A 16,465-nucleotide genomic window follows, 5' to 3' on the forward strand; every position below is an offset into this window, starting at 1 on the left:
GTCAGGCCTGAGCCTCTGAGTGGGAGAGCTGAGTTCAGGACATTGGACCACCAGAGACCTCCCGGCCCCATGTAATATCAATAAGCAAGAGCTCTCCCAGAGATCTCCATCTCAACACTAAGACCCAGCTCCACTCAACAACCAGCACGCTCCAGTGCTGGACACCCCATGATAAGCAACTAGCAAGACAGGAACACAACCCCACCTGTTAGCAGAGATACTGCCTAAAATCATATTAAGTTCACAGACACCCAAAAACACACCACTGGACACGGTCCTGCCCACCAGAAAGATAAGATCCAGCCTCATACACCAGAACACAAGCACCAGTCCCCTCCACCAGGAAGCCTACACAAGCCACTAAACCAGCCTTACCCACTGAGAGCAGACACCAAAAACAGCAGGAACTACGAACCTGCAGCCTGTGAAAAGGAGACCCCAAACACAGTAAGTTAAGCAAAATGAGAAGACACACAAATATGTAGCAGATGAAGCAAGGTAAAAACCCACCAGACCAAGCTAATGAAGAGGAAACAGGAAGTCTACCTGAAAAATAATTCAGAGTAATGACAGTAAAGATGATCCAAAATCTTGAAAATAGAATGGAGAAAATACAAGAAACATTTAACAAGGACCTAGAAGAACTAAAGACCAAACAAACAATGATGAACAATGTAATAAGTGAAATTAAAAATTCTCTAGAAGGAATCAATAGCAGAATAACTGAGGCAGAAGAACGGACAAGTGACCTGGAAGATAAAATAGTGGAAATAACTACTGCAGAGCAGAATAAAGAAAAAAGAATGAAAAGAATTGAGGACAGTCTCAGAGACCTCTGGGACAACATTAAATGCACCAACATTCTAATTATAGGGGTCACAGAAGAAGAAGAGAAAAAGAAAGGGACTGAGAAAATATTTGAAGAGATTATAGTTGAAAACTTCCCTAACATGGAAAAGGAAAGAGTCAACCAAGTCCAGGAAATGTAGAGAGTCCCATACAGGATAAATCCTAGGAGAAACATGCTAAGACACATATTGATCAAACTATCAAAAATTAAATACAAAGAAAAAAATTAAAAACAGCAAGGGAAAAGCAACAAATAACATACAAGGGAATCCCCATAAGGTTAACAGCTGATCTTTCAGCAGAAACTCTGCAAGCCAGAAGGGAGTGGCAGGACATATTTAAAGTGATAAAAGGGGGAAAACTACAACTAAGATTACTCTACCCACCAGGATCTCATTCAGATTCCACGGAGAAATTAAAAACTTTACAGACAAGCAAAAGCTAAGAGAATTCAGCACTGCCAAACCAGCTTTACAACAAGTGCTAAAGGAACTCCTCTAGGCAGGAAACACAAGAGAAGGAAAAGACCTACAATAACAAACCCAAAACAATTTAAAAAATGGTAATAGGAACATACATATCGATAATTACCTTAAATGTAAAAGGATTAAATGCTCCAACTAAAAAACATAGACTCACTGAATGTATACAAAAACAAGACCCGTATATATGCTGTCTCTAAGAAACCCACTTCAGACCTAGGGACACATACAGGCTGAAAGTGAGGGAATGGAAAAAGATATTCCATGCAAACGGAAATCAACTGAAAGCTGGAGTAGCAATTCTCATATAAAGCAAAAGGCAAAATAGACTTTAAAATAAAGACCATTACAAGACAAAGAAGGACACTACATAATGATCAAGGGATCAATCCAAGAAGAAGATATAACAGCTGTAAATATTTGTGCACCCAACATAGGAGCACCTCAATACATAAGGCAAATGCTAACAGCCATAAAAGGGGAAATCAACAGTAACAAAATAATAGTAGGGGACTTTAACACCCCACTTTCACCAATGGACAGATCATCCACAATGAAAATAAATAAGGAAAAACAGGCTTTAAATGACACATTAAACAACGTGGACTTAATTGATATTTATAGGACATTCCATCCAAAAACAACAGAATACACTTTCTTCTCAGGTGCTTATGGAACATTCTCCAGGATAGATCATATCTTGGATCACAAATCAAGCCTTGGGAAATTTAAGAAAATTGAAATCTTATCAAGTATCATTTCTGAACACAACACTATGACATTAGGTATCAATTACAGGAAAAAAAACTGTAAAAAATACAAACACATAGAGGCTAAACAATACACTACTAAATAACCAAGAGATCACTGAAGAAATCAATGAGGAAATCAAAAAATACCTAGAAACAAATGGCAATGAAAGCATGATGACCCAAAACCTATGGGATGCAGCAAAAGCAGTTCTAAGAGGGAAGTTATTAGAAATACAATCCTACCTCAAGAAACAAGAAAAATCTGAAATAAACAATCTAACCTTACACCTAAAGCAATTAGAGAAAAAAGAACAAAATAACCCAAAGTTAGTAGAAAGAAAGAAATCGTAAAAATCAGAACAGAAATAAATGAAAAAGAAATGAAGGGTGCAATGGCAAAAATCAATAAAACTAGAAGCCGGTTCTTTGAGAAGATAAACAAAATTGATAAATCATTAACAAGACTCATCAAGAAAAAAAGAGAAAAGACGCAAATCAACAGAATTAGAAATGAAAAAGGAGAAGTAACAACTGACACTGCAGAAATACAAAGGATCATGAGAGATTACTACAAGCAACTCTATGCCAATAAAATGGACAACCTGGAAGAAATGGAAAAATTCTTAGAAAAGCACAACGTTCTGAGACTGAACCAGGAAGAAATGGAAAATATCAACAGACCAATCACAAGCACTGAAATTGAAACTGTGATTAAAAATCTTCCAAGAAACAAAAACCCAGGACCAGTTGGCTTCACAGGCAAATTCTATCACACATTTAGAGAAGAGCTAACACCTATCCTTTGCAAACTCTACCAAAATATAGCAGAGGGAGGAAAACTCCCAAACTCATTAAATAAGGCCACCATCACCCTGACACCAAAACCAGGCAGATATCACAAAAAAAGGAAAGTACAGGCCAATATCACTGATGAACATAGATGTAAAAACCTTCAATAAAATACTAGCAAACAGAATCCAACAGCACATTAAAAGGATCATACACCATGATCAAGTGGGGTTTATCCCAGGAATGCAAGGATTCTTCATTATATGCAAATCAATCAATGTGATACACCATATTAACAAACTGAAGGATAAAAACCAGATGATCATCTCATTAGACGCAGAAAAAGCTTTTGACAAAATTCAACACCCATTTATGATGAAAACTCTCCAGAACATAGGCACAGAGGGAACTTACCTCAATATAATAAAGGCCATGTATGACAAACCCACAACAAACATCATTCTCAGTGTTGAAAACATGAAACCATTTCCTCTAAGATCAAGAACAAGACAAGGTTGCTCACTCTCACCACTATTTTTCAACATAGTTTTGGAAGTTTTAGCCACAGCAATCAGAGAAGAAAAAGAAATAAAAGGAATCCAAAATGGAAAAGAAGAAGTAAAACTGTCACCATTAGCAGATGACATGATACTATACATAGAGAAACCTAAAAATGCTACCAGAAAACTACTAGAGCTAATCCATGAATTTGGTAAAGTAGCAGGACACAAAATTAATTCACAGAAATCTTTTGCATTCCTATACACTAATGATGAAAAATCTGAAAGTGAAATTAGGAAAACACTCCCATTTACCATTGCAACAAAAAGAATAAAATATCTAAGAATAAACCTACCTAAGGAGGCAAAAGACCTGTATGCAGAAAATTATAAGGCACTGATGAAAGAAATTAAAGATGATACAAACAGATGGAGAGATATACTATGTCTTTGGATTGGAAGAATCAACATTGTGAAAATGACTATACTACCCCAAGCAATCTACAGATTCAATGCAATCCCTATCAAACTACCAATGGCAATTTTCACAGAAGTAGAACAAAAAATTTCACAATTTGTTAGAACTACCATATGACCCAGCAATCCCACTACTAGGCATATACCCTGAGAAAACCATAATTCAAAAAGAGACATGTAACAAAATGTTCATAGCAGCCCTATTTACAATAGCCCGGAGATGGAAACAACCTAAGTGTCCATCATCGGATGAATGGATAAAGAAGATGTGGCACATATATACAATGGAATATTACTCAGCCATAAAAAGAAATGAAATTGAGCTATTTGTAATGAGGTGGATAGACCTAGAGTCTGTCATACAGAGTGAAGTAAGTCAGAAAGAGAAAGACAAATACTGTATGCTAACACATATATATGGAATTTAAGAAAAAAAAATGTCATGAAGAACATAGGGGTAAGACAGGAATAAGGACACAGACCTACTAGAGAATGGACTTGAGGATATGGGGAGGGGGAAGGGTAAGCTGTGACAAAGTGAAAGAGCGGCACGGACATATATACACTACCAAACGTAAGGTAGATAGCTAGTGGGAAGCAGCCGCATAGCACAGGGAGATCAGCTCGGTGCTTTGTGACAGCCTGGAGGGGTGGGATAGGGAGGGTGGGAGGGAGATGCAAAAGGGAGGGGATATGGAAACATATGTATATGTATAACTGATTAAATTTGTTATAAAGCAAAAAATAAAATTAATTAATTAATTAATTAATTAATTAATTAATTAAAAAAAAATTTCACAATTTGTATGGAAACACAAAAGACCCCGAATAGCAAAAGCAATCTTGAGAATGAAAAATGGAGCTGGAGGAATCAGGCTCCCTGACTTCAGACTATACTACAAAGCTACAGTAATCAAGACAGTATGGTACTGGCACAAAAACAGAAGTATAGATCAATGGAACAGGATAGAAAGCCCAGAGATAAACTCACACACATATGCTCACCTTATCTTTGATAAAGGAGGCAAGAATATACAATGGAGAAAAGACAGTCTCTTCAATAAGTGATGCTGGGAAAACTGGACAACCACATGTAAAAGAATGAAGTTAGAACACTTCCTAACACCATACACAAAAATAAACTCAAAATGGATTAAAGACCTAAATGTAAGGCCAGACACTATCAAACTCTTAGAGGAAAACATAGGCAGAACACTCTATGACATAAATCACAGCAAGATCCTTTTTGACCCACCTCCTAGAGAAATGCAAATAAAAACAAAAATAAACAAATGGGACCTAATGAAACTTAAAAGCTTTTGCACAGCAAAGGAAAACATAAGCAAGATGAAAAGACAACCCTCAAAATGGGAGGAAATTTTTGCAAATGAAGCAACTGACAAAGGATTAATCTCCAAAATTTACAAGCAGCTCATGCAGCTCAATATCAAAAAAACAAACAACCCAATCCAAAAATGGGCAGAAGACCTAAATAGACATTTCTCCAAAGAAGATATACAGATTGCCAACAAACACATGAAAGGATGCTCAACATCACTAATCATTAAAGAAATGTAAGTGAAAACTACAGTGAGGTATCATCTCACACCAGTCAGACTGGCCATCATCAAAATATCTACAAACAATAAGTGTTGGAGAGGGTGTGCAGAAAAGGGAACCTTCTTGCACTGTTGGTGGGAATGTAAATGTGTACAGCCACTATGGAGAACAGTATGGAGGTTCCTTAAGAAAATAAAAATAGAACTACCATAAGACCCAGAAATCCCACTAGTGGGCATATACCCTGAGCAAACCATAATTCAAAAAGAGTCATGTACCACAATGTTCATTGCAGCTCAATTTACAATAGCCAGGACATGGAATTAATGTAAGTGTCCATTGACAGATGAATGGATAAAGAAGATGTGGCACATATATACAATGGAGTATTACTCAGCCATAAAAAGAAACGAAATTGAGTTATTTGTAGTGAGGTGGATGGACCTAGAGTCTGTCATACAGAGTGAAGTAAGTCAGAAAGAGAAAAACAAATACCATATGCTAACACTTATATATGGAATCTAAAAAAAAAAAAAGAAAAGAAAAGGGTTATGAAGAACCTAGGGGCAGGACGGGAATAAAGACACAGACCCACTAGAGAATGGACTTGAGGACACGGGGAGGGGAAGGGTAAGCTGGGACAAAGTGAGAGAGTGGCATGGACATATATATACCACCAAATGTAAAAGAGATAGCGAGTGGGAAGCAGTCGCATAGTACAGGGAGATCAGCTTGGTGCTGTGTGACCACCTAGAGGGTATAGGGAGGGTGGGAGGGAGACGTAAGAGGGAGGAGATATGGGGATATATGTATACGTATAGCTGATTCACTTTGTTATACAGCAGAAACTAACACAACATTGTAAAGCAATTATACTCCAATAAAGGTGTTAAAAAAAATGGGTCTCTTACAAACAATAAAAACCAGAAGAAAAAAAAACCTCATGCACACCAATCAGCTCTATCAAGACCAGAGATTCTCAGGGAATTCCCTGGTTAGCCAGTGGTTAGGGGTCCACACTTTCACTGTCGAGGGCTCAGGTGCAATCCCTGGTCAGGGAACTAAAGATCTTGCAAGTTGTGCGGTGCGGCCAAAGAACAAAAAAGACCAGCAATTCTCAACGTCTGTCCTACTGATGTTTGCGGCTGGAATATTCTTTGTTGCAAGGACCCGTTATGTGCATTGTTGGATGTTTAGCAGCATCTCTGGCTTTTACCCACTAGATGCCAGTAGCACTCCTTCCCCAGTGGGGACCACCAAAATTGTCTCCAGACATTACCAATGTTCCCTGGGGAGCATGTTCACTCCCAGTTGTGAACCCCTAATCCACACACACACATTTCCTTAATACTTTAACTTCTGCAATAATAAAAAATGTTTTTTTTAAATTAAAGGCATTCCTTAAGATGTGCTTAAAATAACTAAAAATAAATGTATTTAAATATCTGAAAAACACTCCAAAACTATATTAAGATCAAAGATACAGAAGGGTGAAGGGTTCCCATTTCTTATATAATGAAACAACTTTCATTATGAGCTGATGTGGATTTATATCAGTGCTAAGTAAAGAATCAAACTGTTAAGTTTCAAGGCAAGATTAGTTTAAGCTTCCTAGAGTTCCTGCCTCTGAAGCAACAGGACAAGCTTTTGATATGCAAAACAGGCCCTGATAGAACCAGAAAAAATGGAAACTGTAGTTGGAAGCACAAGCAGCGTCCCCATTTTCAAAGTGTTCTCTTGTGATTCACATGCATGAGTTTCAGAAACCACTGGGGTCCTCTTGAACTTAACCGCTGAGTGTATCCATGTTTCTGTGCCAGGAAGAGATCTCCTTGCTCATTCCTACAACATTCCCCAAATCAGAGGGGCGAGTGACTTCACATGTCTTTTCTCACTTCCTCTCAGTTAAGTCCTGTGTAAACTGAGATTTTTCCAAGATCCTAAAGCCTCGCGTAGAGGCCAAAAGAAAGAAACTTCATGGAGGGTAAGAGGTCTTAGTATGGCGTCCAGTGTCAGGGGCAGAAGAGGGGCCCTGAGAGATGGAACAGCAGGAGGAGCAAGTCCTCCTACTAGTGAGACCTCTGGAGGAATATTCATCAAATATTTTTTTTCTTATTGTATAGGTAATGAATGCCCATTTTAGGACCTCCAAGGGGGGAAGAGAGTAAAAAGAGGATCCAATTATCCTGCTTTTCTGTGTCACCATCTATGTTGCATAAATTCTTTAGGTGTGCCTATTTTTGACCTTTATATAAATTGAATCAACTGCATATATTTCTTTATTATTTGGTTTTGGAAATCAACGTTAAGTTCTAAGATTCATTTATGTCGATGCATGTAGCTGTGATTTTTCACTGCTGTCTAATATTCTACTGTAAGAATACATCACACTTATCTACTCATTCCACTAATGGTTTTGGTGTTTCTAGTGTTACCTATTGCAGAAGAGGCTTCTATGACTATTTTTATGTGTCCTTGATGCAAGTATTCAAGAATTTTTCTTACCTCTCACATATGAGGGTGAAAAGGCTGGATTTTAGGGGATATATGTCTCCAAAGGCCTAACTAATGTCAAATTGTTTCCCAGATTGTTTGTACCATGAACTCTTGCCAGCTCACCATCCTCACCAACACTTGGAATTGATCAGGCATTTGAATATTTATCAATCTGATAGCAGGAAAATGTAGTTCATTGTGGTTTTAATTTACATTTCCATTATTACTAAAAAGCTTGTAATTTTATTCAGATTTTAACTGGATATTTATGTTTCCCCTTTGGTCAAAACCTTGTGTCCATTTTGCTTCATTATTTGTCATTTTCGTATTGACTCATGGGTGCTTTGTGTATATTCTGGATACCAAGTCTTTCTCCCGTTATAGGTAGGCTTGTGTGTGAGTGTGTGTGTATGTGTGCCAGCTAGTGGTTTGTCTTGGTCTCTGTAGTGTTTTTGGTGAACAATAGTTCTTCATTCTAATGTAGTCAAACTTATTGACTGCCAGACCCCTTCCACAGCAGCTGCACCACTGTGAACATCCCCACCATCAATGTATGAGGTGGTCTCCAGCTGCCCACATAGTATCTGGGGCATAGGATGTTCTCAAAAAATATTTATGGAAGACCAGAAGAAAAGGGAAACAGGCATTCATAAATAAGTTCGTGTTGGCTGTGAAAAAGTTGAATTTAGAGAAGAGTGAGACTGTGGCTCCCCCAGCATCAGGCAGGGGCCAGGCTATGGCACCCAGAGTCTACCAATGTCTGGATGGCTTTGTGCATGCAGCCTCTCCAGTTCAAGCTGGATTTTCTCTATTTAGCCTTCAGGTTTCTGTTTTGGTTTCATGGAGTCAAATATGAATATACAGGAGCAGGGATGTTCAGACTTCTTGAGACTCTGGTCCCAATACTTCCCAACACTGGAAGGCCACGTCACATAAATGTACACACACACATACGCACGCACACACGCACGCATATATCCACTTTGTGATAAAGTTTTTGAGATCATGAAGATCTAGAAATATGTTTCAGAAAGCAAAAAAGGGAGCACCATAGCCCTATCCACGTGCATTGCTTCTCTGGAGGCGTGTTTCTGCTTGGATAACACACCTTCCTCTCCCCTTGGTCTAGCCTGGGTGACAACCTGGAGGCATGGGCCTCGCCTGGATGGCTGGCTTGGGGGGAAGGTGGCCAACATTAATCCAGCTACCAGGAGACATGTTTATTCACATGAAGTCTCCTAATCCCAACAACTGGGAGTGTATCTGTAGAACAGCCCCTAGTTAAATTAAGTGACAGCGGTGAGCTGGGCCTGACCTATCCAGCCAAGAGCAGTGAGGATGCACCCTGCTGCTCTGGGCTGGGATGACACTGATGATGCAGATTCTGGTTCCCACCCTTGCCAGAACCCCAGTCTTTACCTCCTTCCTCTGTCTTCCTGATCTCCCACCCTTAGCATCCCCAGTGGTCTCCAACCCCTGCCCTCTTTGCCTGCAACCTTCTCACCACCAAGTCATCTAACTTGCCTAATTCTGCCAGCTCTTAGCTTGGGCACGGCACTTCCTTCCAGAAGTCTTTCCTGATTCCCAAAGTCAGGCCTCCACTCTGTTTTCATGTGCCACGTACCACTCTTTATTTCTTCTACTTCACATCGCTTGTGTATCCGTGTCCTTCTCTAAGTGCAAAGCTCCACGGAGGGAGGAAACAGGTCCTGGTTGTTCAGTCACGTGGGGGGAATTCAATAAGTGTTTGTTGAATGAATGAACAAATGACGTTCTTTTCCAGTTAAGAGCAGACCCAGCCTGAGCCCTTTGGGAAACACCAGCAAGTGGCATCTCAGAACCCAGAAGAGAAAACAACAGACTTCTGTGTGATCGCTGTCACATGCAGACTTCTCCCAATGAAAGCTCCTTCACATCTGTGATTAATCAGTCCAAAGAGAAGTCTTCTGTTTTCTTAACTGAAAAACGGTTAAAATTGTTTGCTGTCACGAGAAGGGTAAATTAGATCTCGCTCTGGTGTGCCACAGATGGGTTACAGGTGTGACGTCGGCCCCCTCAGTCCAGCGTGAGAAGACCTGGAGCAGCTGGACCCCTGCCCAAGGCTGCTGGCCATGCACAGCCTCATCTACTTACCCCAGTGTGTCACGCAAACCTTAGCATGGGACGTCTATGGTGGGTTTGAGCAAGCTTGAAAGCACCCATGGCCACTATGTTGGCAGATTGGCCTGTATTACTAATTATTATTTTAGGCTTTTATGAGTTCTTATGTAGACGTGTCTTTAGGAGGGAAGTCGAAGGAAGCATCATATTTTCAGGCTCTACAGAACTTAGCAGCAGTCCTATCCTCCTGGAGACCTGGGATTTCTCCAAGTTTTAAAATAGAAGAAAATGGGCGTGCATGTTATTATGATCAGTAGTAATATTAGAAATAGTAGCGGTACTAATAGGAAGACTAGTAAAAAGTAGAAGTAGTCCTGGTGGCAGGAGTAATAAGCATATTTCCAAGGCAAAAATTGTAGATGGGACTAAATGTCTAATCTTATAGTTTTCATACGTGGACCCCCAAGAGCTCAGGGGTCAAGAGCTAGAAGCCATCAGCTACAAACAAGGAAGTTCCTTAAAATCTTGTGCCTTGTCTTAAAAATCCATGTAAAATGTACTTGGTACTCCGTAATTCATCAGTGTCATCTCTTTCTCCTTCCCCCACAAAAAATAAAAGCTGTGAGTTATAAATATGTTCCTGGAACGTGGGCCAAGTTCATCCTGGGGCTTCAAGGACGCCCCTGCCCCGCCCCCTCACTTCCAAGCACCCTGCAGGGGCTGTGCATTCCTGTATAGTTTTATTTCTCCACCCGGTATGAAATAAAAGACAAGCCACAGAAATTCAGTGTTAATAGGGAAAATAGTGCATGGGACAAAAAAACTCCCGATAAACAAACAGAAAACCAGAATGGAGTGGTTATTTATGTATTTATTTTTAAGGGAATAAGAGCAGGGGTTTTCTCTAAGCTGGGATGACAGCATTTGGGGCATGCAGCTGGATTTCCCCGCATCTCACCATAACTCCAGAACGGCTGGGAACATTGTCCTGACAGCATAGCAGTCTGTCAGAGGCTCATCATTGTTTATCATACTCATGTTCAATTATGCTTGGCATGTGCTCTGAGTCTGGAAACTCTGCCAGATACCATCTCTGACTGCAACTTGGCCGCCTCTGACTAAGTGGGTTTGATTAGTGTTTGATTGGTATTTTATCATCAGTTCAAGAGTGGACATCATTTGGGCCTTCTCAGATAATGTGAGGTACAGTGTTTTCATGAAACTAGAGTAGCCCTCCAGGTGCCATGTTCAGATGGAGAGATCTGGAAAAGAAGCTAATTTATTTTGGGCACCAGATCTGACTTTTTTAGCTGGTGAATATCATAATCAGGCTGAATCCGAACTTTCTGATGGCTGCCTTGATTCTGTATTGACTCAGCTTTCCTGGTTGCTTCCTCCCACTATATACAAGGTGTCATCCGAAATCCTGGAAAAGATGCTTGGTCTATCTCCTTTTATTGTTTCTAGAGACCTATCCTTATTTGGACAAATAGCTCAGACTGTCATCCATAAAATAAGAGAATGGGATCATGTAATCTCTAAGGTGCCTTCCAGTTTGTTTGTTTTGAAATTTTCCATTCAATTGTCTGAGAGGCAGAGATGCTTCACAGCCCCATGTCGATAAAAAAAGCAATCCTTAAAATATTTTATGAGCTGAAGATCACAATGAACTAGAAGAATGTCATAAGTCAATATCCAAACTAGTCAGGACTGAAATGTCCACCCACTTCGTACCAGTACAGAACCAAACTAAAACTCCTTGAGGACTGATTCAGACTGAAAGAAAGGATGCCTGAAGAAAATGGCCAATGATAAAAAAACAAAACGAAACAAAACACAAAAACAGAGGGGGAGGCAATCTTTGGAGGTGATGGATAAGTTTATGGCATTGATTATAATGATTCTTTCGCATATACTTACCTCCAGATACATCAACTTGTATACATTAAATATCTACAGCTTTTTGGATGTCGACCTTACCTCAATAAAGCAGATAAAAAACATTTTAAAGGTACCACCAGCTTATGAAATGGGGCCTCAGGAACTCAAACCAGAGAATATAAAAATGTTCACGTCTCCTGGACCCTGCCAGGCATGGTCTGAACCAGCTCAGTTTGCAGTGTTCCTTTCTCAGCAACATAAACCGTGCATCTTGGGATGGCAAGGCTGACTGTTTGGTATATTTCACCAATGGTCAGATTTTTAAAACTTGAAGGCCTGTTTTGAGAACACAGCTCTAAAGTCTTTGACATAATTTGGAGGAGGATAGAAGCCAGGTAGCTTCTGGAGAATATGTCCGGGGACCTGGCATGCTGAGGGCTACAGGGTAGGAGTTGGGAGCTAGTCTCTAGTAGCTTTGCTTGATGAGAAACGCATGGTGCCCTTGGGGGTGGAGATGGTCCCATAGTCCACTCCTACTTCACAAGAGCAAATAGTAACAAAAGCTTGTACTCAGAATGTGAGAGCTGAGAGGGAACTGAAAGTTCACCTCAGTCATCCTGCATTTGGAAAATGAGGAGCACCAAGACCCAACACGACTGAGTATGTGGTCCAACCCCACAGCTAAGGAATGAAAGACAGGCGTATCCTGAAGTCAGAAAGGCCCTCATTGCAAACCTGGCTGGGGCTCTCCCTAGTTATGCTCCCTTCAGTAATGTCCCCAGTCTCCCCTGAGCCTCAGGTTCCTCATCTACAAAACAGGAGTGGTCCCCCTGCTTCTAAGGGCTCCTGAACAGACCACATTCAAGTACATTGCTCGGTCGTGTTGGGAAGGCACTGGCTATTTTCTTGCCCTCTCCTTCTCTTATCGTTTCGATTTAATCGAAGCGCCAGGAGGTCAGTGATTTCCTTTTGTCAGTCGTGCTCTGGTTGCAGTCTGGTGTTGCATAACCTGCTGGCTGAGGATACAGGTCCCCTGGGAAGCCGTGGTGATGCGACCAGACACGCCGGCGCGGGCGGGCGTTCCGGCCAGCAGAGGGCAGCAGAGCACGGCCCGGGCCCCTGGCAGCCTTGTTTGCGCACTGCCAACCCTGCTATTTCCCTTCCGGAGAGGCCTAACGAGCTATCCATCCTTGCAGCGTGTTCTTTTCAGTGGAGCATTTTTCCTGTCTCATTTCAGGGAGGACACGATGTTTTGGCAATTTTTTTTTTTAAGTTTCTGCTTTCGTTGGTTCGGTTTTGTTTGAGGCGTAATCCCTGCATTTATTAGGCATCTTCCTGCCCCCCTGCACCAGGCACCGTGCAAGGCACCTGATAGCCATTATCACAGTTATTCCCGATTTACAGACGATGACTGTGTCATTCGGAGGAATTGAGTAACGTGTAAGAGGCAAAGGCTCTTTCTAAACCAAGGATGGGGCTGGGATGACGAAGCGGGGGAGGTATTTGATTTTACGGTGTCTGCCTCCTTTCTCTCCAAACATATTGGACATTTATTAAGTGCTCGATGTAAGTTAGGAGCTTTTATAAATGCAGGGGAACAGGAAACAAGAATATGGAAAGCCTGCTTAATTTTATAAGATTTTTTTCTGCTTTGAGCAACTGATTTGGGAGGTGATGCAGCCTGTTAGGAATGGGGGTCTCAGACCGCAACCTAGATCTGCTGCATCAGAACCTGATGCTTCACAAGCTCCCCGGGTGAATTCTGTGCACTTTCAAATGTGAGAAGCAAGGCCCTGGAGGGCAGCCAGCAGCTGGCTTCAAATATTTGGCGGGCCAGTATTTGAAAAAGAGAACGTATTTGTTTTGCTTTGCTCTAAAAGGCAGGTTTACGTTTAATTAACATAAGCCACAAGAGAAAGAGTTTTCCAAATCCTTAAGGAGCAGATTTGGAGTCGGACCTTATCCCAAACCTTACTAGCTTTCTACTAGTCACCCGGCTGAGTTGACACTGGAGGAGTCCAGCTAAACCGCTTCTCTCTGATTCTTATTATCTATAAAAGGGGGATCCTGCTATCTAAACAACTAAAGCTGTTTTTCTATAAATGAGACAATGAATTTGAAAATGATTTGTATATTTGAAAATACCATACAAATGTCAGTTGTAACTTGTCACCATTTGCGGCGTCCGAGATGGGATGTGTGTCGCCCTGTGTGGGAGGGCTTAGCATGGATTGATGGACAGTATGAATGGATTCAGGGAAGTATGTTCGGGGCTGTTAAGAAACTCAGCAGGGGGACGGGGATGATGAAAAGCTGGATGGGGAAGCCAATGGCAAAATTAGACTAGAACCCAGAAGTTGACTTATTCCATATTTATTGTGTCATGAGGAAGACCAGTCCCGCCCCACTAATCCCACACCCTTCAAACACTTGGCCCTTTAGAACTGATCCTTGGTGACATATGGTTGGTTAGGAGCCTTACGAATCACCTAGACCCTTTGGGTTACCACGAGGACAGGAGAAAGCAGTCCGTTTACTATTTCTTGTTGCCTCTGCATCCATTCAATTAAGAGCAAGCGGAAACAACGCCTAGAAGAGCCAGCAGGTAGCTTGGTTGTGACGGCTGGAACCCAAAACAGCACTTGTCTTGTCAGCACTGTGTTATTAAGCTGGAAGGAAACGGTGGCCTCTTCTGGAAGGCCTGAGGCCCTCAGAGCTGTGGGTCCTCCCCTCCCAGGGCAGACGAGGTCACGAGAGTGAGGGGAACAGGCAGGGGGCCGCGCTGGGGCCCAGCACACGGCAGGCCTCCATAAATGCTCGTGGAGGAAACCAGTGACAAGCAGGAAACTCAGCCAGCAGCTTGTTTCATCCCCTCACGCCCGCAGCTACACGGCCCACAGAGCGCCCCAAACGAGGGCACACCTTCCGCCAGCGAGGTCTTGATCCAGCCCTTCAGTCTTGAGGGGCATCTCTAAGCCCTGGGATATTAAGGAAAGGGCGTAATGTACAGAAAGTCGTTCTGCCTCAGAGAACGCTCATGAGCCCGACCCATTGTCTTCTCATCGCTGTCCTTGTCACTGGACACTGCGATCAGGCTGAACGCCACAGTCACTCCACGTTGGAGGCCTGTTTGGTTTTCAAACCATCTAGTACTTTGTTTCCCAGAGTGGAGGGCTGGCGTAGCAGAGGAGCTGTGATCTGTCGTGTTGGTCCGTGAGGACGGGGTAGGTGCTTGAACCCTCTCTGGTTACACGGTCCTGGTCGAAACAACGTGATCGTCTATTTTCAGGCCTGTTCTGCCACTTGGACAGTCTCTTCCTAAGTCAGAGCAAGTCTTCCCCACTCTCCTCCATTTCCCCTCCCTCCGTCTCCACCTTCTCTGCCTTGAATCCTTGCAATGTCCAGGAATCCCCCCAGATGCTCTAGTTTCCAGAAGCAAGCAAACTCTCCAGTTCATTCAAGGGACGCCGCAATTCAACACTGTCTGCTGGTTCCCACTTTGTGCCCCAAATAAGCAAGTAAATAAAGAAATGCCACCTCTTAGTTTGAACTGAATCCTCTGAATATATTTAAATGTACTTTTGTCCTTTTTGTTGAGCTTCTACCTGAAAAACAGTTGCCTGTCTCTTTTCACATTGTTGACAGTTTCATGGGGTTTTATATTTTTTGTTTGTTTCGGTTTTATTTTTTTTTGCGGTACGTGGGCCTCTCACTGCTGTGGCCTCTCCCGTTGCGGAGAGGCTCTGGACACACAGCCTCAGCGACCATGGCTCATGGGCCCAGCCGCTCCGAGGCATGTGGGATCTTCCCGGACCGGGGCACGAACCCGTGTCCCCTGCATCAGCAGGCGGACTCTCAACCACTGCGCCACCAGGGAAGCCCTCATGGGTTTTATTTTTATTTTTTTTCCTCTTCTCAGATCATCTGAATCTTTTTGTTAAAACCTGGTGTGATAAAGAGTGTGCAATTTGGAGAATCAGGCTTGTCTGCACGTTAGTACCAGCCTCGCCCCTAACTCACTAGGTGACCCCCTAGGATGCTCCTCAGCCCTGTGAGCCTCAGTTTCCCTTTCAGTGGACAGGGACCCTGCCAGGTTCCCAGGATTTCTGTGAGGATGCACGTGAAAGAGCTCTGAGAAGGTGTCATGCAGATGTCTCTCTCTCTCTCTCTCTCTTTTTTTTTTTTTTTGTTTAACTCCTCTCCTGTTTCATTACCATTTGCTTTCTCTAATGTTCTTCTCTGTTCTCGCCTCAAAACTGGCATTTTAAAAACTGTTGCTGTTAAAATGAGTACTTGCCTTTTAAAAATCTTCAAGTTGCTAAGCAGCACCTACCTCCCCCCTCCCTTTTATGCAGCCTGGTTGCCATAGCATCATCTGAGCATGGTAACAAGAAGTAAAGAGCAATCATTTTTCACTAACTAGGGCTGGGCAGACAGACAAACACGCTGCAATGTTTTCTTACAACCCATCTCGAAGAAAGGGGGGAATTTGCTTCCCAGTACACAGCTCGGTTCCTGTAATCAGTGCCTGCCTGGATTTCCCTAGAGCTGTTCTACACACCTGTAGCTCCCTGGATGT

Source organism: Mesoplodon mirus (assembly GCF_964341445.2).
Source record: "Mesoplodon mirus genome assembly, chromosome: 17".
Lineage (NCBI taxonomy): Eukaryota > Metazoa > Chordata > Mammalia > Artiodactyla > Ziphiidae > Mesoplodon > Mesoplodon mirus.